Source organism: Hordeum vulgare, chromosome 1H, assembly GCF_904849725.1.
Source record: "Hordeum vulgare subsp. vulgare chromosome 1H, MorexV3_pseudomolecules_assembly, whole genome shotgun sequence".
Taxonomy (NCBI): Eukaryota; Viridiplantae; Streptophyta; class Magnoliopsida; order Poales; family Poaceae; genus Hordeum; species Hordeum vulgare.
Window position 1 is genome coordinate 331,439,737 of NC_058518.1, and position 25,507 is coordinate 331,465,243.

Consider the following 25,507-nt stretch of genomic DNA (forward strand, 5'->3'; position numbering starts at 1 on the left):
TTGTGCTGCATCACCCTTTCCTCTTCAAGGGAAAAACCAACGCAAGCTCAAGAGGTAGCAAGAAGGATTTCTGGCGCCGTTGCCGAGGAGTATCAAGTCAAGAATAGTCTCCCTTCAACGTGTCAATTTCTGGCACCAGGGATTATTCTAAGTGAAGCTTATCCAAGTAACTGTCGCAAACTCATCTCTTGCATTTACCTTTTTTGCCTCTCGTTTTCCTCTCCCCCACTTCTGAAAAACAGAAAATTACAAAAATATTTGCCTTTTTCGTTCGCCCTTTTTTCGTTTGCCTTTCCTTTGCTTGTGTGCTATGTGCCTTCAATATGCTTGCATCTTCGCTTGCTAAGAATCTATTGATATGGATCCTCATCCACTTGCTAATCTCTTTAAGAGATCCAATTATGTTGAACCATTTGCTAGTGAGTTGAGTGCACTTGACTTTCTTTATGAAGTTTTGCTTGAGATGCGTGAATCTGAAAATTGTGATGAAGAAATTCATGAAGTGATTTACGAGGGCTCCTTGAATGAAAAGCATGATTGCAATTGTTTCACTATGAATTCTATTAGTGACAATCATGCTAAAAATATGCAAAACCCTAAGCTTGGGGATGCTAGTTTTGCTATGACCACTACTTGTTGCAATGATCATGATTGGGGCAATGATTTTTCTTATGATCTTGGAAAAAAATTAAGCCTCGTGATGAATATGATATTTGCAATAATATTGAAAGTGGGTTTGGAGAAGTCATGACTTTAGTTGATGATAATCCCACTATTTTTGAAAAGCGTCAACTTTGCATGCATGTGGATCATGAAAAGAATATCCTATGTGATAGCCATATTGTTGAATTTGAATATGATCCCACATGTAATTGTTATGAGAGAGGAAAATATTGTGGTAGAAACTTTCATGTTACTATTTTACCTCTCGTTATGTTGAGATTGACATTGTCTCTTTCTTCTTCCTTGCATATGGAAGCTATTGGTTGTCTTGACAATTTGTTTTCCTATAAAATGCCTATGCATAGGAAGTATGTTAGACTTAGATGTGATTTTCACATGCTTTATGATGCTCTTGTTGTGTTTCAATTCTTGTCTTTTGTGTGAGCATCATTGAATTATCAATGCCTAGCTAAGGGCATTAAACAATAGCGCTTGTTGGGAGGTGATACGTCTCCAACGTATCTATAATTTTTTATGGTTCCATGCTATTATGTTGTCAAACTTTGGATGTTTTGCATGCCTTTAATATATTTATTGGGACTAACTTATTAACTAAGTGCCAAGTGTTAGTTCCTGTTTTTTTCCATGTTTTTTACCCCTTTCAGAGGAGGATTTTGAACGGAGTCCAAACGGATTGAAACTGCCAAAAAGATTTTTTCCGAAATAGAAAAAGATCGGGAAGCCGGAGAATCAGGGCAGGGGACCTGCAGGGACCCCACAAGCCCTCATGGCGCGGCCAGGGGGGTCGCGCCCTCCTGGCTTGTGGGCTCCCTGGGCTACCTTTGCCCTAGGTTTTGTGCCTATATATTCCCTAAAATACCATAAAAATCAGGACATCATCGCAAAGTACTTTTCCGCCGCCACTAGCTTCTGTCTCCGCAAGATCCCATCTGGGGCACGTTCTGGTGCCCTGCCGGAGGGGGGATTCGGATACGGAGGGCTTCTTCATCAACACCATGACCTCTCCGATGATGCGTGAGTAGTTCACCATAGACCTACGGGTCCATAGCTAGTAACTAGATGGCTTCTTCTCTCTCTTGGATCTTCAATACAAAGTTCTCCATGATCTTCATGGAGATCTATCCGATGTAATCTTCTTTTGTGGTGTGTTTGTCGAGATCCGATGAATTGTGGATCCACGATCAGATTATCTATGAATCTTATTTGAGTTTCTTCTGATCTCTCTTATGCATGATTTCATATCCTTGTAATTCTCTTCAAGTTGTGGGTTTTGTTTGGCCAACTAGATCTATGATTCTTGCAATGGGAGAAGTGCTTGCTTTTGGGTTCATACCGTGCGGTGACCTCACCCAGTGACAGAAGGGGTAGCAAGGCACGCATCGTGTTGTTGCCATCAAGGGTAAAAAGATGGGGGTTTCATCATTGGTTTGAGTTTATCCCTCTACATCATGTCATCTTGCTTAAGGCGTTACTCTGTTCGTCATGAACTCAATACACTAGATGCATGATGGATAGCGGTCGATGTGTGGAGTAATAGTAGTAGATGCAGAAAGTATCAGTCTACTTGTCTCGGACGTGATGCCTATATGTATGATCATTGCATTAGAAATCGTCATGTCTTTGCGCGGTTCTATCAATTGCTCGACAGTAATTTGTTCACCCACCGTGATACTTGCTATTTTGAGAGAAGCCTCTAGTGAACACTATGGCCCCCGGGTCTACTCCACACCATATTTTCAGCCTTACACTTTTTCTTCGTTGCACTTTCCGCCTTTAGATCTCACTTTGCAATCAATCTTGAAGAGATTGCCAACCCCTTTATAGCGTTGGGTGCAAGCTCTTTTGTGTTTGCACAGGTACTCTAGACTTGACAAGATTCTCCTATTGGATTGATACCTTGGTTCTCAAACTGAGGGAAATACTTACTGCTCCTGTGCTGCATCACCCTTTCCTCTTCAAGGGAAAAACCGACGCAAGCAAGAGAAGTAGCAAGAAGAATTCTTGGCGTTGCCAGGGAAGGACTTTTGTTGCCGTAGCAGAAGAATTTTTGGCGCCATTGCCGGGGAGGATCAATTCAAGAACTCATCCAAGTAGGTGTCGCAAACTCATCTCTTGCATTTACTTTGTTTGCCATTTGCCTCTTGTTTTTCTCTCCCCCACTTCACAATTTGCCTTTTCCTTTGCCTTTTCGTTCGCCCTTTTTATCGTTTGCTCTTTGTTCGCTTGTGTGCTTGCTTGCTTGCTTGCTGAAGTCACCATGAATGAAAACACCAAACTTTGTGACTTCTCGAATACTAATAATAATTATTTTATTAGTACTCCGATTGCTCCCGCCACTAGTGCGGAGTCATACGAAATCAATGCCCCTTGCTGAATCTTGTTATGAAAGAGCAATTCTCCGACCTTCCTAGTGAAGATGCCGCATACCATCTCAATACCTTCATCGAGCTTTGCGATATGCGAAGGAATAAAGATGTGGGGTAATGATGTGATTAAATTGAAGCTTTTTCCTTTCTCGTTGCGAGATCGCGCAAAAACTTGGTTTTCATCTTTGCCCAAAAATAGTATCGATTCTTGTGATAAGTACGAAGATGCTTATATATCCAAGTATTTTCCGCCGGCTAAGATTATCTCTCTCTGTAATGATATCATGAATTTCAAGCAACTTGATCATGAACATGTTGCACAATCTTGGGAGAGAATGAAATTGATGATTAGAAATTGTCCCGCTCATGGCTTGAGTCTTTGGATGATTATACAAATCTTCTACGCTGGCTTGAATTTCGCTTCTAGAAATATCTTGGACTCCGCCTCAGGTGGAACGTTCATGGAAATCACGTTAGGAGAAGCCACAAAACTACTATACAACATCATGACAAATTACTCTCAGTGGCACACTGAAAGGTCACCTACTAGTAAGAAGGTACACGCTATAGAAGAAATTAACTCGTTGAGTGCTAAGATGGATGAGTTAATGAATTTGGTTGCTAGTATAAGTGCTCCTTTAGATCCTAATTATATGCCCTTGTCTTCCTTGATTGAGAGTAGCAACGCTAGCTTGGACGTTAATTTTGTTGGTAGGAATAATTTTGGCAACAACAATGCTTTTAGAGGAAACTATGTTCCTAGGCCTTTTCCTAGTAACTCCTCTAATAAGTTTGGCAACACCTACAACAATACTCATGGAAATTACAATAGATTACCCTCTGATCTAGAGAGTAATATCAAAGAATTCATCAACTCACAAAAGATTTTCAATGCGTCCATAGAGGAAAAGCTACTCAAAATTGACGATTTGGCTAAGAGCGTTGATAGAATGTCTAGTGATGTTGATGCTTTGAAAGTTAGATGTGCTCCTCCCAAGATCAATATGGATGAAACTTTGAAAGCTATGCGTGTCTCCATGATTGAGAGCAAAGAAAGAACCGCCCAAATTCGTGCTAGACATGAATGGCTTAAAAAGACGTGTTCTCGTGATAAGAATCACGAAGATCTTAAAGTGATTGGTGTGACTCCCATTGAATCTTTGTTTTCTTGTGACAAACCTAATGATTATGGGTATGGATATGAATCAACTTTGGTTGAAAAGTGCCCCAATGATTCGGAGTCCATCTATCTTGATGCTAAAAGCATTGAAGTGGAGTAGAAGATATTAAAAGTTTGAGTAGTAATGAAATTACTACTATGGATTTCAAGGAATTCAATTATGATAGTTGCTCCTTGATTGAATGTATTTCCTTGATGCAATCCATGTTAAACTCTCCACACGCTTATAGCCAAAACAAGGCCTTTACCGATCATATCGTCGAAGCTATGATAAAATATCTTGAAGTGAAACTTGAATTGGAAGTCTCTATCCCTAGAAAGCTTCATGATGAGTGGGAACCTACCATCAAAATCAAAATCAAAAACTATGAATGCAATGCTTTGTGTGATTTGGGTGCTAGTGTTTCCGTGATTCCAAAGTCTTTATGTGATGTTCTGGGTTTTAATGAGATTGAAGAGTGTTCTCTTAATTTGCATCTTGCGGATTCTACTGTCAAGAAACCCATGGGAAGGATCAATGATGTTCTTATTATTGAAAATAGGAACTATGTACCCGTGGATTTCATTATGCTTGACATTGATTGCAATCCTACATGCCCTATTATTCTTGGTAGACGTTTTCTAAGGATTATCGGTGCTATCATCGATATGAAGGAAGGGAATATTAGATTTCAATTTCCTTTAAAGAAGGGCATGGAACACTTTACTAGAAATAAAATAAGATTGCCTTATGAATCCATGATGAGGGCCACTTGTGGTTTGAGCACCAAAGACGACGATACGTGATTCTATCGTTTTTATGCCTAGCTAAGGGCGTTAAACAATAGCGCTTGTTGGGAGGCAACCCAATGAATTTATCGTTTTTCTTTCTGTTTTGTTGCGTCCACACCATCATAATTCTGTTGTGATTGTGTTTTTTTGTGTTTCTTTTTGTGTTTGAGCCAAGAAAAACCTTTATGACTAGTCTTGGTAATGGTTGTTTGATCCTGCTGGAAAAGACAGAAACTTTTTGCTCACGAGATGATTTTTCATTTTTATTCAGAAAGATCTTTTGAGTTTATTATTTTTGCTGCTGGTTGATATGGCCTTTTCCCAGGCAGTCGTAATTTTCCAGAATTTTTGAGGTACCAGAAGTATACGAAGTAAACAAATTGCTACAGACTGGTCTGTTTTTGACAGATTCTGTTTTTGTTGAGTTGGTTGCTTGTTTTGATGAAACTATGGTTAGTATCGGGGGGTACTAGCCATGGAAAATTGAGAATACATTAGCCCAACACCAATATAGATAGAATTCAAGGCTGCTACAGTACCAAAAGAGGTGGTAGTTTGTTTTGTTGTGCTAATGTTATCACAAGTTTCTGTTTAAGTTTTGTGTTGTGAAGTTTTCAAGTTTTGGGTGATGTTCTCATGGATGATGAGATAAAGAGCGGAAAGAGCTCAAGCTTGGGGATGCCCAAGGCATCCCAAGCCAAATTTAAGGACACCAAAAAGCCTAAGCTTGGGGATGCCCTGGGAAGGCATCCCCTCTTTCGTCTCCAATCCATCGGTTATATTACTTGGAGCTATATTTTTATTCACCACATGATATGTGTTTTGCTTGGAGCGTCTTGTATCGTAGGAGTCTTTTCTTTTTGTTGTGTCACAATCATCCTTGTTGCACACCTTTTTGAGAGAGAGAAACATGCACTCATCGTGATTTTGCTAGAATGAACATAATGCTTCACTTATATCTTTTGAGCTAGATAATTTTTGCTCTATGTGCTTCACTTATATATTTTAGAGCACGGCGGTGCGTGACTTGGTAGTTGTCTTATGCTATGAAAGTAGTCCCAAAGGTGATAGGTACCCAAAGAGGATACAAAACCCACATCTTCATGTGCATTGAGTAGAAAGAGAAGTCTTGATTCCTCTCAATTAGTTTTGTGACGTGGATTTGGTAATATTAAGAGCTATGTTAGTAGGGTGTTGTGAATCTAGAAATACTTGTGTTGAAGTTAGTGATTCCCGTAGCATGCACGTATGGTAAACTTCTATGTTAGGAAGTCGAAGCATAATTGATCTATTGATTGTCATCCTTTGTGTTGAGGTCGGGATCGCGCGATGGTCAACACCTAACAACCCTTCGCCTAGGAGTATGCGTTTAGCACTTTGTTTTGATTACTAATAAAAACTTTCGCAACAATTATGTGAGTTCTTCATGACTAATGTGAGTCCATGGTATAGATGCGCTTTCACCTTCCACCTTTGCTAGCCTCTCTAGTGTCGCGCAACTTTCGCGGTGCACAAACCCACCATATGCCTTCCTCAAAACAGCCACCATACCTACCTACTATGGCCTTTTCATAGCCATTCCGAAATATATTGCCATGCAAATCCCACCGTTCCGTCTAATGACTTGTGCTGTCACACTCATATTTCCATTGCATGATTGTAAGATAGCTAGCGAGATGTTCCCACGTCATACGCCAAGCTAGATCGTTGCACATCCCGGTACACTGCCGGAGGCATTTCCTATAGAGTCATTTCTAAGCTTTGAGTTGTGAGTAAATAAAAGTGTGATGATCATCATTATTAGAGCATTGTCCCATGCGAGGAAATAAAAAAAAGAGGCCAAAGAGCCCAAAAAAATAAAAAAAAGAAGAGGCCTAAGAGCCCAAATAAGAAAAAAGAGAGAAAAAGAGAGAAGGGACAATGCTACTATCTTTTTCCACACTTGTGCTTCATAATAGCACCATGTTCTTCATGATTGAGAGCTTCTTGCTTTGTCACTACCATATGCTAGTGGAATTCTTTATTATATAACTTGGCTTGTATATTCCAATGATGGGCTTCCTCAAATTGCCCTAGGTCTTCGTGAGCAAGCAAGTTGGATGCACACCCACTAGTTTTCCTTTTGAGCTTTCACATACTTATAGCTCTAGTGCATCCCTTGTATGGCAATCCCTACTCATTCACATTGATATCTATTAATGCGCATCTCCATAGCCCTTTGATACGCCGAGTCAATGTGACCATCTCCTCCTTTTTGTCTCACAACCACCACCACACTCTATTCCACCTATAGTGCTATATCCATGGCTCATGCTCATGTATTGCGTGATAGTTATAAAAGGTTTAAGAAAGTAAGAGTGCGAAAACAATTACTTGGCCAATACCGGGGTTGTGCATGATTTACATTAGTTGTGTGAGGATGATGGAGCATAGCCAGACTATATGATTTTGTAGGGATAACTTTCCTTGGCCTTGTTATTTTGAAAGTTCATGATTACCTTGCTAGTTTGCTTGAAGTATTATTGTTTTCATGTCAATATCAAACTATTGTTTTGAATCTTATGGATCTCAACATTCATGTCACGTGAACAAAGTTGCAAAGGACAACTATGCTAGGTAGCATTCCACATCAAAAAATCTGTCTTTATCACTTCCCTACTCGAGGACGAGCAGGAGTTAAGCTTGGGGATGCTTGATACTTCTCCAACGTATCTATAATTTTTGATGGTTTCATGCTATTATCTTGTCAAACTTTGGATGTTTTGTATGCCTTTTATATATTTTTTGGGACTAACTTACTAACTCAGTGCCAAGTGCCAGTTCCTGTTTTTTTTCATGTTTTTTACCCCTTTCAGAGGAGGATTTTGAACGGAGTCCAAACGGAATGAAACTGCGAAAAAGTTTTTTTTTTCTGAAACAGAAAAAGATCGGGAAGCCGGAGAATCAGGGCAGGGGGCCCTGCACGGACCCCACAAGCCCTCATGGCGCGGCCAGGGGGCCGCACCCTCCTGGCTTGTGGGCTCCCTGGGCCACCTTTTGAAAGTGCATGTTATGCCCCTAATCGACTTTTGGTGTTAATGACAACACATACATAGGAAACTAATCCTATTTGTTGAGTGTATCTCAGGATGGCAAGTACTTCAGTAAATTGAGAATTATGTGCCAAGGTGGTCTGAGAAGATCGGGATTTATATGTCAAGAAGGCTCGGGATTGAGAAAAGATGATGTAGACTATCCTTTTGAGTTTACTATTCTTGAGTATAGGGATCCCGCACTATTAAGAGGGGATCACAGGTTTTGCGATGAATTTGCTCATACCACATCTTCACTTTGTGCTCAATACCACATATTCTCTACTCTGCTGCTATCTCAAAACAGGTCTAATGCCTCGGACTTCCGGCTCCCTCCGGACGTCCGAGGGCCGGTCGAGGGTCGGACGACCGACAAGCTTGGGAAATCTGGAGCTCTGCACCAGAAGAACTTGAGCCATATAACTCGGACTTCTGGCTCCCTCCGGACGTCTGAGGGCCGGTCGACCGACCAGCTTCGGAAATCCGGAGCCCTGCACCAGAAGAACGTGAACCATATAACTCGGACTTCCGGCTCCCTCCGGACGTCCGAGGGCCGGACGTCCGTCCCGTTTCGGAAATCCGGAACCTTGCACCAGAAGAAGTTGAGTCGAATAACTCGGACTTCTGGCCTTCTCCGGATGTTCGGTCCCTGTTCAACTCACAGTGTTTCCAGTCATATCTACAGCCCTCGGACGACCGACCCCTGTCGGACGTCCGACTCCTTGTGGACGCCCGGACTTCCGTAAACTGCCGGACGTCCGTACCCTGGGTGACTTAAAGTGTCCCCAACGACTGTTTTACACTCCCCACTATATATACCCCCTCCCACTTCGTGAGAGGGTGTCCAACACAGCTAGAACACATACAAGAACACCTTTCTTCTTACTCACTCTTGTCTACACCAAATCTTAGATCCCAAGAGCATTTGTGAGTCCCTTTGAGTGTTGTTCCAATCAAAAGATAGATCGTCTCCTTCTCCTCCTTCCCACCAAAGTGATTTGTGATTTGAGCAAGTTTTGAGCAATCCCCATGATCTTGTTACTCTTGGAGGTTGGAGACTCCTAGGCGGTAGGAGTCTTCGGAGAGGAATCAAACCATTCTGATTTCCCCCCGAAAGTTTGTGAAGGTTTGGAAGCCACCTAAAGGCTTACCACTAGTGGTTGAGAAACGCCTTCGTGAAATTATCTCAAAGGGAGAATAGGGTGAGCCTTCGTGGCGTTGGTGTGCCTTCGTGGTAACATCCACCCCTCTAACGGTGACGTAGATTCCCTCCAAGGAAGTGAACATCGGGATACATCCTCGTCTCTCTTGGAGTTTCGGTTATTCCTAACCCTAACTCTCTACTTGTGTTAATCCTTATTACGTACTTGTATTTGATTATTGTTTACCGCTGGCCTTACTTCACTCTAAATAGCTTACTCCTTGTCATAGCAATTATTAGGCCTACACTCATATTCCGCACATTTGCCTAAAATTGCTAAGTAATTATTAAAATTTGGAACTGTACCTATTCACCCCCCTCTAGGTCCATCTCGATCCTTTTCAATTGGTATGAGAGCCTCGTGCTCTATTCTTGTGGCTTAACCGCCCTAGAGCGAGATGGACGGGATTCCCACTACTGTAGCTCCAGTGGAGAGGGACGGGACTTCCACGGAAGTAAAGTCCTTCACCTCTGAGGACCTGGAACGGGCCCTTGCCAAGCAAAAAGAGGAGCATGATGCTTCTCTTGAGGCCTTGGTCCAAATAAGACTGGCATCATTAACCACGGGGACAGCCACGTCCCCGAGGGCCTCAGGGCCACATGTGCACGGTTCTTCATTTGGCCAACAACCTCCGGAAAGGAACCAAACCAGTGTTCCTTGGCTTTATGCTAGATCTCAAATTGAGAAACCTAAGTACAATCCTGGAGGAAAACCTCCCTTGCTTGATGACAATTCCGATTTTGCTTTGTGGAGAGTTGGTATGCAGGATCATCTTACGTACGCCAATGATGAGATGTTGGACATCCTCGAGCATGGGTACAATCTTGTAGATCCAAGGTGCCTCACTCCCAGAGAAACTTATGACAAGCATCTCAATGACACTGCGATCATGTGCATAAGAAAAGGAATGAATGACAAGCAACGAAGACCTTACATTCACATCACAAGTGCTAAGGAACTGTGGGATAGCATTATAAGGACCAAGACCGGTACCTCCACTCTCCGGCTTGCTCAATATGAAATTGCCAAGGGGCAATTACAAAATTTCTGTATGGAAAAGGGTGAATCTCCCAAGCAACTGCTAGAACGGCTCATGACTCTCGCCGCAGACATTGAGTCCTGTGACTGTGACAAGACGCAAGATGGTTTTAATCTGACCAAGAGATTTCTCGTGGACAAGTTACTTCATGCTCTTGCTCCGTACCACCATCAAATGGTATGGGACATGAGGCAGCACCATGGGTTCAAAGAAATGACTCCAGATGACATCATATCCACTTTCCAATTATTTGAAGAGTCAAAGGCAAATGCAACAAAGCACCTTGCCATGCATGGCACTTCAACATCAAAGATCAATCTTGCTTTGAAAGCCAAGCATGAATGTGATGAAGAATAAAGTGAAGAACAAGAGGGTGATGATGACTGCGAAGATGGTGATGATGTTGACTCTGATGAAAGCCCATCTTATGAGGACATTGCTCTCTTTGTAAAGAAGTTCAGTGCAGGAAAATTCAAGGGAAGATTCCCAAAGAAGAAGGTAAGGAAATGCTATAACTGTGAGGAAACCAACCACTTCTCCAATGACTGCCCTTATGAGAAGAGAGAAGATAAACCAAGGTTTCTGAAGACCTTTGTAAAGAAGAAGTTGCCAAACCCTATGAACTCCAAGCTCAAGAGAACAGATGGAAGAGCAATGGTTGCACAAGAAGAATCATATCCAGAAGACGTTGGTGGAGTTGTCGGAGTAGCTCAGGATACACAAAACACCTTGAGGCTAGTCAACAAAAGTGGTGATGTTGTTCACTATAACTATATGAAAGACTACAAGGGAAACACCCACAAGTGTTTGATGGCAAAGACTACCATGGGAGATGAGGAAGACCAAAGCTCCCATGATAAGGTTAAGGTAACCCCACAGTTAAACTCTTTAAGTCTAGCTTCTACCTCACCTGATGAGTATCTTGATGCGGTAGATCACTATGAGGATAATGACTTAGATCATCCCATGTTTGCCAAAATAAACAAATTTATGTGCTCTCTTAAAGGAAAGAAGCTCACTATGTTTCGCATACTTATGGAAATGGTGAGTAAGCACACCAATACCATCAAGGAACTCGAAACCCTCGTCACTGAGGAGAAGGAAAGAAATGAAATCCTTGAGCAGAAAGTCCTGTATGAGGAAGCACAAAATGATGCATTATGCTCAAAAGTTGGTGAAAACCTTGATAATCATGCTAACGATCTTGCCTCCTTGAAAAAGGCTGAATTTGTGTGCAAAGAGTTACTAAATGATAAAAACCGACTAGTGAACTCTCATGCTTCTCTTTCTAAGGACCGTGAGCGTCTATCCTTGTCTCTCAAAGACAAGGAAGAGAAACTCACTGTTCTTACAAAGAGCTTTGAGTCACTCAAGGTTACTTATCTTGACACTTTAGCTAAGGCTTACTCCTCACCTACTATTAATGTTGATACCTGCACTACTAACTCTAGTAGTGAACTGACATCTATTCTTGAGGAAAACTGTTCGCTAAAGGCACAACTAGATAGAGGTCTCATGACATGTGCACAAGGACAAAAGACTCTCAATGAGATCTTAAGTCAACACAATGGAGGCTTTGCCAAGGAAGGGCTTGGGTTCAATCCAAGCACCGCCAAGAAAAGTGCATCTCCTCTCAAGTGTACCACTCCGCTTAAAGAAATATTTGTACGAGAGGGACACAAGGAGAAAGGTAAGGTTGTGAGTAGATCGGCCACTAGGGGTTCGCCTACTCTCAACAAGACGACTGAATTCATGCCTCCATCCTATGTACTTCACAAATCAAAGGAAGGAGAGGTTTATTCTAAATTCATTGGTCCCCGTAATGCATTCTGATTTTATGCTATTTGGGTCCCTAAGACTCTTGTAACTAATGTGCGAGGCCCCATGACGAAATGGGCACCTCAAACCAAGTCTTAATTCGTTACAGGTTGTCTCCTCCGGAGGATCCAAATGGGTGATCGACAGTGGACGCTGTTGGAATTATGCCCTAGAGGCAATAATAAATGTATAGTTATTATTATAATTCCTGTATCAAGATAATAGTTTATTATCCATGCTATAATTGTATTGAATGAAGACTCATTTACATGTGTGGATACATAGACAAAACACCGTCCCTAGCATGCCTCTAGTTGGCTAGCCAGTTGATCAATGATAGTCAGTGTCTTCTGATTATGAACAAGGTGTTGTTGCTTGATAACTGGATCACGTCATTGGGAGAATCACGTGATGGACTAGACCCAAACTAATAGACGTAGCATGTTGATCGTGTCATTTTGTTGCTACTGTTTTTTGCGTGTCAAGTATTTATTCCTATGACCATGAGATCATATAACTTACTGACACCGGAGGAATGCTTTGTGTGTATCAAACGTCGCAACGTAACTGGGTGACTATAAAGATGCTCTACAGGTATCACCGAAGGTGTTAGTTGAGTTAGTATGGATCAAGACTGGGATTTGTCACTCCGTGTGACGGAGAGGTATCTCGGGGCCCACTCGGTAATGCAACATCACACACAAGCCTTGCAAGCAATGTAACTTAGTGTAAGTTGCGGGATCTTGTATTGCGGAACGAGTAAAGAGACTTGCCGGTAAACGAGATTGAAATAGGTATGCGGATACTGACGATCGAATCTCGGGCAAGTAACATACCGAAGGACAAAGGGAATGACATACGGGATTATACGAATCCTTGGCACTGAGGTTCAAACGATAAGATCTTCGTAGAATATGTAGGATCCAATATGGGCATCCAGGTCCCGCTATTGGATATTGACCGAGGAGTCTCTCGGGTCATGTCTACATAGTTCTCGAACCCGCAGGGTCTGCACACTTAAGGTTCGACGTTGTTTTATGCGTATTTGAGTTATATGGTTGGTTACCGAATGTTGTTCGGAGTCCCGGATGAGATCACGGACGTCATGAGGGTTTCCGGAATGGTCCGGAAACGAAGATTGATATATAGGATGACCTCGTTTGATTACCGGACGGTTTTCCGAGATACCGGGAATGTGCCGGGAATGACGAATGGGTTCCGGGAGTTCACCGGGGGGGGGGGGGCACCCACCCCGGGGAAGCCCATAGGCTTTGGGGAGACACACCAGCCCTTAGTGGGCTGGTGGGACAGCCCCAAAGGGGCCTATGCGCCAAGGATAAGAAATCAAAGGAAAAGAAAAAAAAGAGGGAGGAGGTGGGAAGGGAGGAGGACTCCCTCCCACCAAACCTAGTCCAACTCGGTTTGGGGGGGGGGGGGGGGGGAGAGTCCTCCCCCTTGGCTCGGCCGACTCCTTGGGGGTCCTTGGACCCCAAGGCAAGGCCCCCCTCCCTCCTCCTATATATATGGAGCAATTAGGGCTGATTTGAGACGACTTTCTCACGGCTGCCCGACCACATACCTCCACGGTTTTTCCTCTAAATCGCGTTTCTGCGGAGCTCGGGCGGAGCCCTGCTGTGACAAGATCATCACCAACCTCCGGAGCGCCGTCACGCTGCCGGAGAACTCTTCTACCTCTCCGTCACTCTTGCTGGATCAAGAAGGCCGAGATCATCATCGAGTTGTACGTGTGCTGAACGCGGAGGTGTCGTCCGTTCGGTACTAGATCGTGGGATTGATCGCGGGATTGTTCGCGGGGCGGATCGAGGGATGTGAGGATGTTCCACTACATCAACCGCGTTCTCTAACGCTTCTGCTGTACGATCTACAAGGGTACGTAGATCACTCATCCCCTCTCGTAGATGGACATCACCATGATAGGTCTTCGTGCGCGTAGGAAAATTTTTGTTTCCCATGCGACGTTCCCCAACAGTGGCATCATGAGCTAGGTTCATGCGTAGATGTCTTCTCGAGTAGAACACAAAAGGTTTTGTGGGCGGTGATGTGCGCTTTGCTGCCCTCCTTAGTCTTTTCTTGATTCCGCGGTATTGTTGGATTGAAGCGGCTTGGACCGACATTACTCGTACGCTTACGAGAGACTGGTTTCATCGTTACGAGTAACCCCCTTTGCTCAAAGATGACTGGCAAGTGACGGTTTCTCCAACTTTAGTTGAATCGGATTTGACCAAGGAGGTCCTTGGATGAGGTTAAATAGCAACTCATATATCTCCGTTGTGGTGTTTGCGTAAGTAAGATGCGATCCTACTAGATACCCTTGGTCACCACGTAAAACATGCAACAACAAAATTAGAGGACGTCTAACTTGTTTTTGCAGGGTATGATTGTGATGTGATATGGCCAACGATGTGATGTGATATATTGGATGTATGAGATGATCATGTTGTAATGGAAATATCGACTTGCACGTCGATGGTACGGCAACCGGCAGGAGCCATAGGGTTGTCTTTATACTAACGTTTGTGCTTGCAGATGTGTTTACTATTTTGCTAGGATGTAGCTTTAGTAGTAATAGCATAAGTAGCACGACAACCCCAATGGCAACACGTTGATGGATGATCAGGGTGTGGCGCCGGTGACAAGGAGATTGTGCCGGTGCTTTGGTGATGGAGATCAAGAAGCACGTGATGATGGCCATATCATGTAACTTATGAATTGCATGTGATGTTAATCCTTTTATGCACCTTATTTTGCTTAGAACGACGGTAGCATTATGAGGTGATCTCTCACTAAAATTTCAAGACGAAATTGTGTTCTCCCCGACTGTGCACCGTTGCTACAGTTCGTCGTTTCGAGACACCACGTGATGATCGGGTGTGATAGACTCAACGTTCACATACAACGGGTGCAAAACAGTTGCGCACGCGGAACACTCGGTTTAAGCTTGACGAGCCTAGCATGTACAGACATGGCCTCGGAACACATGAGACCGAAAGGTCGATCATGAATCATATAGTTGATATGATTAGCATAGGAATGCTTACCACTGAAACTATACTCAACTCATGTGATGATCGGACTTGGGATAGTGTAAGTGGATCATGAACCACTCAAATGACTAGAGAGATGTACTTTTTGAGTGGGAGTTTAGCATATAATTTGATTAAGTTGAACTCTAATTATCTTGAACATAGTCTAAGTCCACTTTGAATATATTTGTGTTGTAGATCATGGCTCACGCGAGAGTCATCCTGAATTTTAATACGTTCCTAGAGAAAGCTAAGTTGAAAGATGATGGAAGCAACTTTGTAGACTGGGCTCGTAATCTTAAGCTAATCTTACAAGCTGGGAAGAAGGATTATGTCCTTAATGCTGCGCTAGGAGATGAACCACCCGCTACGGCTGATCAGGATGTTAAGAACGCTTGGTTAGCACGTAAGGAGGACTACTCAATAGTTCAATGTGCAGTCTTGTATGGCTTAGAGCCGGGACTTCAACGTCGCTTTGAGCGTCATGGAGCATTTGAGATGTTCCAGGAGTTGGAGTTTATCTTTCAGAAGAACGCCCGGATCGAGAGGTATGAGACCTCCGATAAATTCTATGCTTGCAAGATGGAGGAAAACTCGTCTGTCAGTGAACATGTGCTCAAAATGTCTGGGTACTCAAACCGTCTAGCTGAGCTGGGGATTGAACTCCCGCAAGAAGCTATCACTGACAGAATCCTTCAATCACTGCAGCCAAGCTATAAAGGCTTTGTGTTGAACTACAACATGCAAGGGATGAACAAGTCTCCCGGCGAGTTGTTTGCGATGCTGAAAGTCGCTGAGTCTGAACTCCGTAAAGAGCATCAAGTGTTGATGGTGAGCAAGACCACTAGTTTCAAGAGAAACGGCAAAGGCAAGAAGGGCAATTCGAAGAAGAGCGGCAAGCCTGTTGCCAATCCGCCGAAGAAACCCAAGGCTGGACCTAAGCCTGAAACAGAGTGCTTCTATTGCAAGGGTATGGGTCACTGGAAGCGCAATTGCCCCAAGTATCTGGCAGATAAGAAGGTGGGCAAAGAAAAATCAGGTATATTTGATATACATGTTATTGATGTGTACTTAACCGGCTCTCGTAGTAGTGCCTGGGTATTTGATACCGGTTCTGTTGCTCACATTTGCAACTCGAAGCAGGAACTGCGGAATAGACGAAGGCTGGCGAAAGACGAAGTGACGATGCGCGTAGGAAACGGTTCAAAGGTTGATGCAATCGCCGTCGGCACAGTGTCACTTCAGCTACCATCGGGATTAGTGATGAACTTAAATCGTTGTTATTTAGTGCCTGCGTTGAGCATGAACATTATATCTGGATCTTGTTTATTGCGAGACGGTTACTCTTTTAAGTCTGAGAATAATGGTTGTTCAATTTCTATGAGTAACATCTTTTATGGTCATGCACCGAATGTGAGAGGATTGTTCATATTGAATCTTGATAGCGATACGCATATACATAACATTGAGACCAAAAGAGTCAGAGTAAACAATGATAGCACCATATTTCTGTGGCACTGCCGCTTGGGTCATATTGGTGTAAAACGCATGAAGAAACTCCATGCTGATGGACTTTTGGAGTCACTTGACTTTGATTCACTTGACACGTGCGAACCATGCCTCATGGGCAAGATGACTAAAACTCCGTTCTCCGGAACAATGGAGCGTGCAAGTGACTTGTTGGAAATCATACATACTGATGTGTGTGGTCCAATGAGCGTAGAGGCACGCGGCGGATATCGTTATTTTCTCACCTTCACTGACGATTTGAGTAGATATGGTTATTGTTGGAAATATGCCCTAGAGGCAATAATAAATTAGTTATTATTATATTTCTTAGTTCATGATAATCGTTTATTATCCATGCTATAATTGTATTGATTGGAAACACAATACTTGTGTGGATACATAGACAAAACACTGTCCCTAGTAAGCCTCTAGTTGACTAGCTCGTTGATCAAAGATGGTCAAGGTTTCCTGGCCATAGGCAAGTGTTGTCACTTGATAACGGGATCACATCATTAGGAGAATCATGTGATGGACTAGACCCAAACTAATAGACGTAGCATGTTGATCGTGTCATTTTGTTGCTACTGTTTTCTGCGTGTCAAGTATTTGTTCCTATGACCATGAGATCATATAACTCACGGACACCGGAGGAATGCTTTGTGTGTATCAAACGTCGCAACGTAACTGGGTGACTATAAAGATGCTCTACAGGTATCTCCGAAGGTGTTCGTTGAGTTAGTATAGATCAAAACTGGGATTTGTCACTCCGTGTGACGGAGAGGTATCTCGGGGCCCACTCGGTAATACAACATCACACACAAGCCTTGCAAGCAATGTAACTTAGTGTAAGTTGCGGGATCTTGTATTACGGAACGAGTAAAGAGACTTGCCGGTAAACGAGATTGAAATAGGTATGCGGATACTGACGATCGGATCTCGGGCAAGTAACATACCGAAGGACAAAGGGAATGACATACGGGATTATACGAATCCTTGGCACTGAGGTTCAAACGATAAAGATCTTCGTAGAATATGTAGGATCCAATATGGGCATCCAGGTCCCGCTGTTGGATATTGACCGAGGAGTCTCTCGGGTCATGTCTACATAGTTCTCGAACCCGCAGGGTCTGCACACTTAAGGTTCGACGTTGTTTTATGCGTATTTGAGTTATGTGGTTGGTTACCGAATGTTGTTCGGAGTCCCGGATGAGATCACGGACGTCACGAGGGTTTCCGGAATGGTCCGGAAACGAAGATTGATATATAGGATGACCTCATTTGGTTACCGGAAGGTTTTCGTGCATTACCGGAAAAGTTTCGGGCTCATCGGTAGTGTACCGGGAGTGCCGGGAGGGGTGCCGGGGACCATCGGGAGGGGTGTCACGCCCCAAGGGGTCTCATGGGCTATGGGAAGAGATAAACCAGCCCATAGTGGGCTGGAATAAGTTCCCACTAAGGCCCATAAGGTTTGAGAAGGAAAAAACACAAGGTGGAAAGAGTTTCCAAGTGGGAAGGTGGAATCCTACTCCAAGTAGGATTGGAGTAGGACTCCTCCACCTCCAATTTCGGCCAAACCTTTAGGTTTTGAGGCTGCCTCCTCCCCTCCCTCCCACCTATATATACGGAGGTTTTAGGGCTGATTTGAGACGACTTTCTCACGGTTGCCCGACCACATACCTCCATAGTTTTTCCTCTAGATCGCGTTTCTGCGGAGCTCGGGCGGAGCCCTGCTGAGACAAGATCATCACCAACCTCCGGAGCGCCGTCACGCTGCCGGAGAACTCTTCTACCTCTCCGTCTCTCTTGCTGGATCAAGAAGGCCGAGATCATCGTCGAGCTGTACGTGTGCTGAACGCGGAGGTGCCGTCCGTTCGGTACTAGATCGTGGGACTGATCGCGGGATTGTTCGCGGGGCGGATCGAGGGACGTGAGGACGTTCCACTACATCAACCGCGTTCTCTAACGCTTCTGCTGTACGACCTACAAGGGTACGTAGATCACTCATCCCCTCTCGTAGATGGACATCACCATGATAGGTCTTTGTGCGCGTAGGAAATTTTTGTTTCCCATGCGACGTTCCCCAACAGTGGCATCATGAGCTAGGTTCATGCGTAGATGTCTTCTCGAGTAGAACACAAAAGTTTTTGTGGGCGGTGATGTGCGTTTTGCTGCCCTCCTTAGTCTTTTCTTGATTCCGCGGTATTGTTGGATTGAAGCGGCTTGGACCGACATTACTCGTACGCTTACGAGAGACTGGTTTCATCGCTACGAGTAACCCCGTTGCTCAAAGATGACTGGCAAGTGACGGTTTCTCCAACTTTAGTTGAATCGGATTTGACCGAGGAGGTCCTTGGATGAGGTTAAATAGCAACTCATATATCTCCGTTGTGGTGTTTGCGTAAGTAAGATGCGATCCTACTAGATACCCATGGTCACCACGTAAAACATGCAACAACAAAATTAGAGGACGTCTAACTTGTTTTTGCAGGGTATGCTTGTGATGTGATATGGCCAACGATGTGATGTGATATATTGGATGTATGAGATGATCATGTTGTAATAGAAATATCGACTTGCACGTCGATGGTACGGCAACCGGCAGGAGCCATAGGGTTGTCTTTATACTAACATATGTGCTTGCAGATGCGTTTACTATTTTGCTAGGCTGTAGCTTTAGTAGTGATAGCATAAGTAGCACGACAACCACGATGGCAACACGTTGATGGATGATCATGGTGTGGCGCCGGTGACAAGAAGATCGTGCCGGTGCTTTGGTGATGGAGATCAAGAAGCACGTGATGATGGCCATATCATGTCACTTATGAATTGCATGTGATGTTAATCCTTTTATGCACCTTATTTTGCTTAGAACGACGGTAGCATTATGAGGTGATCTCTCACTAAAATTTCAAGACGAAATTGTGTTCTCCCCGACTGTGCACCGTTGCGACAGTTCTTCGTTTCGAGACACCACGTGATGATCGGGTGTGATAGACTCAACGTTCACATACAACGGGTGCAAAACAGTTGCACACGCGGAACACTCGGGTTAAGCTTGACGAGCCTAGCATGTGCAGACATGGCCTCGGAACACATGAGACCGAAAGGTCGAGCATGAATCGTATAGTTGATATGATTAGCACAGAGATGCTTACCACTGAAACTATTCTCGACTCACGTGATGATCGGACTTGAGATAGTGGATTTGGATCATGTACCACTCAAATGACTAGAGAGATGTACTTTTTGAGTGGGAGTTCTTAAGTAATATGATTAATTGAACTAATTGTCAAGAACATAGTCTAATGGTCTTTGCGAATTACGATGTAGCTTGCGCTATAGCTCTACTGTTTTATATGTTCCTAGAGAAAATTTAGTTGAAAGTTGATAGTAGCAAACTTTGCAGACTGAGTTTGTAAAATCGAGGATTGTCCTCGTTGCTGCACAGAAGGCTTATGCCCTTAATGCACCACTCGGTGTGTTGCACCTCGAGCGTCGTCTGTGGATGCTGTGAACATCCGACATACACGTTTCTGATGACTACACGATAGTTCAGTACAAAAATACTTAATGGCTTAGAAGCAAGGCGCCGAAAACGTTGTAAAACGTCACGGAACATAAGTGATGTTCTAAAGAGATGAAATTGTGATTTCATGCTTGTGCCCTTGTTAAGAGGTACGAGACCTCCGACAAGATTCTTTGTCCACAAAGCACAGGAGAAAAGGCTCAACCGTTGAGCATGTGCTCAGATTGTCTGAGTACGACAATCGCTTGAATCAAGTGGGAGTTAATCTTCCAGATGAGATAGTGATAGTTCTGCAAAGTCACTGCCACCAAGCTGTGAGAGCTTCGTGATGAACTATAACATATCAAGGATACATACAATGATCCTTGAGCGATTCGCGATGTTTGACACTGCGAAAGTAGAAATCAAGAAGGAGCATCAATAGTTGATGGTTTGTAAAACCACTAAGTTTCAAGAAAGGCAAGGGCTAGAAGGGATACTTCGTGAAACGGCAAAACAATTGCTGCACTAATGAAGAGACCCAAGATTAAACCCAAACCCGAGACTAAGTGCTTCTGTAATGAGGGGAACAATCACTGAGGTGGAGCAACTCAAGATACTTGGTAGATAAGAAGGCTGGCAAAAGTCGAAAGAAGTGTATTTGATATACATGATGTTGATGTGTACTTTGCTAGTACTCCTAGTAGCACGAGGGTATTGGATACCGGTTCGGTTGCTAAGTGATTAGTGACGCGAAATGAAAGCTACGGCATAAACGGAGACTAGCTAAAGGCAAGGTGACGATACGTGTTGGAAGTGTTTCCAAGATTGATATGATCAAACGTCGCACGCTCCCTCTACCATCCGGATTGGTGTTAAACCTAAATAATTGTTATTTGGTGCTTGCGTTAAGCATGAACATGATTGGATCGTGTTTATTGCAATACGATTATTCATTTAAAGAGAATAATGGTTACTCTATTTTCTTGAATAATCACCTTCAATGGTTTATTGAATCTCGATCGTAGTGTTACACATGTTCATGATATTGGTGCCAAAAGATACGAGTTGATGATGATAGTACCACTTACTTGTGGCACTGCCGCTTGAGTCATGTTAGTATAAATTGCATGAAGAGGCTCCATGCTGATGGATCTTTGTACTCACCTGATTTCGAATCACTAGTGACATGCGAATCATACCACATGAGCAAGGCCTTGTTTTCATTGAGATGAAATAAGATAGTAACTTGTTGGAAGTGATACATTTTGATGTATGCAGTCCAATGGGTGCTGAGGCACGCAGTGGATATCATTATGTTCTTACTTCACTGACGATTTGAGTAGATACTGGAGTATTTACTTAATGAATCACAAGTCTAAAATGTTGAAAAGTTCAATTCCGTTTCAGAGTGAAGCTCGTCGTAACAAGAGGATAAACTGTCTACGATATGATCATGGAAATGAATACCTGAGTTACGAGTTTTGGTACACAGTTAAGACAATGTGGAAATTGTTTCGCAGTTCATGCCACCTGGAACATCATAGTGTGATGATGTGTCTGAACGTCATAGCCACGCACTATTTGGTATGGTGCATACTATGATGTCTCTTATCGAATTACCACTATCGTTTATGGGTTATGCATTAGAGACAACCGCACTCACTTTAAATAGGGCACCGCGTATTTCCGTTGAGATGACACAGTATAGACTGAGGTTTAGAGAAATCTAAACTGTCGTTTCTTGAAAGTTTGGGGTTTCGACACTTATGTGAAAAAGTTTCAGTCTGATAAGCTCGAACCCAAAGCGGATAAATGCATCTTCATAGGATATCCAAAACAGTTGGGTACATCTCCTATCTCAGATCCGAAAGCAAAGTGTTTGTTTCTAGAAACGGATCCTTTCTCGAGGAAAGGTTTCTCTCGAAAGAATTGAGTGGGAGGGTAGTAGAACTTGATGAGGTTATTGAACCATCACTTCAACCAGTGTGTAGCAGGGCGCAGGAAGTTGTTCATGTGGCGCCTACACCAATTGAAGTGGAAGCTGATGATGATGATCATTGAGCTTCGAATCAAGTTACTACAAACCTCGTAGGTCGACAAGGTCGCGTACTGCTGCAGAGTAGTACGGTAACCCTGTCTTGGAGGTCATGTTGTTGAGCAACAGCGATCCTACGAGTTATGGAGAAAGCGATGGTGGGCCTAGATTCCGACAAATGGCTGGAAGCCATGAAATCCGAGAGAGGATCCATGTGTGAAAACAAAGTGTAGACTTTGGTAGAACTACTTGATGGTCATAGGACTATTGAGTAAAAATGGATCTTTAAAAGAAGACAGGCAATGATGGTGATAAGTCACTATTAAGAAAAGCTCGACTTGTCGCAAAGATGTTTTCGATAAGATCAAACAGTTGACTATGATGAGACTTTCTCACTCGTAGCGATGCTAAAAGTCTGTTAGAATTATGTTAGTTGTTGATGCATTATTTATGAAATATTGCACGTAGGATGTCAAAACATTGTTTTCTCGACGGTTTCCTTGAGCAAACATTGTATGTGATACAACCAGAAGGTTTTGTCGATCCTAAAGATACTAGCAAGTATGCAAGCTCCAGTGATCCTTCAATGGACTGGTGCAAGCATCTCGGAGTTGGAATATACACTTTGATGAGATGATCAAAGATTTTGGGTTTGTACAAGGTTTATGAGAAACTTGTATTTCCAAAGAAGTGAGTGGGAGCACTATAGAATTTCTAATAGGTATATGTGGTTGACATATTGTGGATCAGAAGTAATGTAGAATTTCTGTAAAGCATACAAGGTTGTTTGAAAGAAGTTTTCAAAGGAGTACCTGGATTACGCTACTTGAACGTTGAGCATCAAAGATCTATGGAGATAGATCGAAAGCGCTTAATAGAAGTTTCAACAAGATGCATGCCTTGACAAGTTTTTGAAAGAGTTCAAAATAGACCAGCAAAGAAGGAGTTCTTGGTTGCGTTGTGAGGTGTGAATTTGAGTAAGACTCAAAACCCGACCACGGCAGAATAAAGAGAATAGACGAAGGTCGTCTTCTATGCCTTAGCCGTAGAATCTAAAGTATGCCATGCTGTGTACCGCACCTGAAGTGTGCCTTGACTCAAAGTATGTTGAGAGGTACAGAGAGTGATCCATGATTGAATCACTAGCAGCGGTCGAAATTTATCCTTAGTAACCAATGGACTAAGGAATTTTTCTCGATTATGGAGGTGGTTAAAGAGTTTGTCGTAAAGGGTTACGTCAATGCAAGCTTTGACACTAATCCGGATAACTATGAGTAGTGAAACGGATTCGTATAGTAGAGTAGATATTTGGAGCATTTCCGAATAGCACATAGTAGCAGCATCTATAAGATGACATAAAGATTTGGAAAGAACACACGAATCTGAAAGTTTCAGAACAGTTGACTAAAACCTCTCTCACGAGCAAGACGTGATCAGACCCCATAACTATATGGGTGTTGGATTCGTTGGAATCACATGGTGATGTGAACTAGATTATTGACTCTAGTGCAAGTGGGAGACTGTTGGAAATATGCCCTAGAGGCAATAATAAATTAGTTATTATTATATTTCTTAGTTCATGATAATCGTTTATTATCCATGCTATAATTGTATTGATTGGAAACACAATACTTGTGTGGATACATAGACAAAACACTGTCCCTAGTAAGCCTCTAGTTGACTAGCTCGTTGATCAAAGATGGTCAAGGTTTCCTGGCCATAGGCAAGTGTTGTCACTTGATAACGGGATCACATCATTAGGAGAATCATGTGATGGACTAGACCCAAACTAATAGACGTAGCATGTTGATCGTGTCATTTTGTTGCTACTGTTTTCTGCGTGTCAAGTATTTGTTCCTATGACCATGAGATCATATAACTCACGGACACCGGAGGAATGCTTTGTGTGTATCAAACGTCGCAACGTAACTGGGTGACTATAAAGATGCTCTACAGGTATCTCCGAAGGTGTTCGTTGAGTTAGTATAGATCAAAACTGGGATTTGTCACTCCGTGTGACGGAGAGGTATCTCGGGGCCCACTCGGTAATACAACATCACACACAAGCCTTGCAAGCAATGTAACTTAGTGTAAGTTGCGGGATCTTGTATTACGGAACGAGTAAAGAGACTTGCCGGTAAACGAGATTGAAATAGGTATGCGGATACTGACGATCGAATCTCGGGCAAGTAACATACCGAAGGACAAAGGGAATGACATACGGGATTATACGAATCCTTGGCACTGAGGTTCAAACGATAAAGATCTTCGTAGAATATGTAGGATCCAATATGGGCATCCAGGTCCCGCTGTTGGATATTGACCGAGGAGTCTCTCGGGTCATGTCTACATAGTTCTCGAACCCGCAGGGTCTGCACACTTAAGGTTCGACGTTGTTTTATGCGTATTTGAGTTATGTGGTTGGTTACCGAATGTTGTTCGGAGTCCCGGATGAGATCACGGACGTCACGAGGGTTTCCGGAATGGTCCGGAAACGAAGATTGATATATAGGATGACCTCATTTGGTTACTGGAAGGTTTTCGTGCATTACCGGAAAAGTTTCGGGCTCATCGGTAGTGTACCGGGAGTGCCGGGAGGGGTGCCGGGGACCATCGGGAGGGGTGTCACGCCCCAAGGGGTCTCATGGGCTATGGGAAGAGATAAACCAGCCCATAGTGGGCTGGAATAAGTTCCCACTAAGGCCCATAAGGTTTGAGAAGGAAAAAACACAAGGTGGAAAGAGTTTCCAAGTGGGAAGGTGGAATCCTACTCCAAGTAGGATTGGAGTAGGACTCCTCCACCTCCAATTTCGGCCAAACCTTTAGGTTTTGAGGCTGCCTCCTCCCCTCCCTCCCACCTATATATACGGAGGTTTTAGGGCTGATTTGAGACGACTTTCTCACGGCTGCCCGACCACATACCTCCATAGTTTTTCCTCTAGATCGCGTTTCTGCGGAGCTCGGGCGGAGCCCTGCTGAGACAAGATCATCACCAACCTCTGGAGCGCCGTCACGCTGCCGGAGAACTCTTCTACCTCTCCGTCTCTCTTGCTGGATCAAGAAGGCCGAGATCATCGTCGAGCTGTACGTGTGCTGAACGCGGAGGTGCCGTCCGTTCGGTACTAGATCGTGGGACTGATCGCGGGATTGTTCGCGGGGCGGATCGAGGGACGTGAGGACGTTCCACTACATCAACCGCGTTCTCTAACGCTTCTGCTGTACGATCTACAAGGTTACGTAGATCACTCATCCCCTCTCGTAGATGGACATCACCATGATA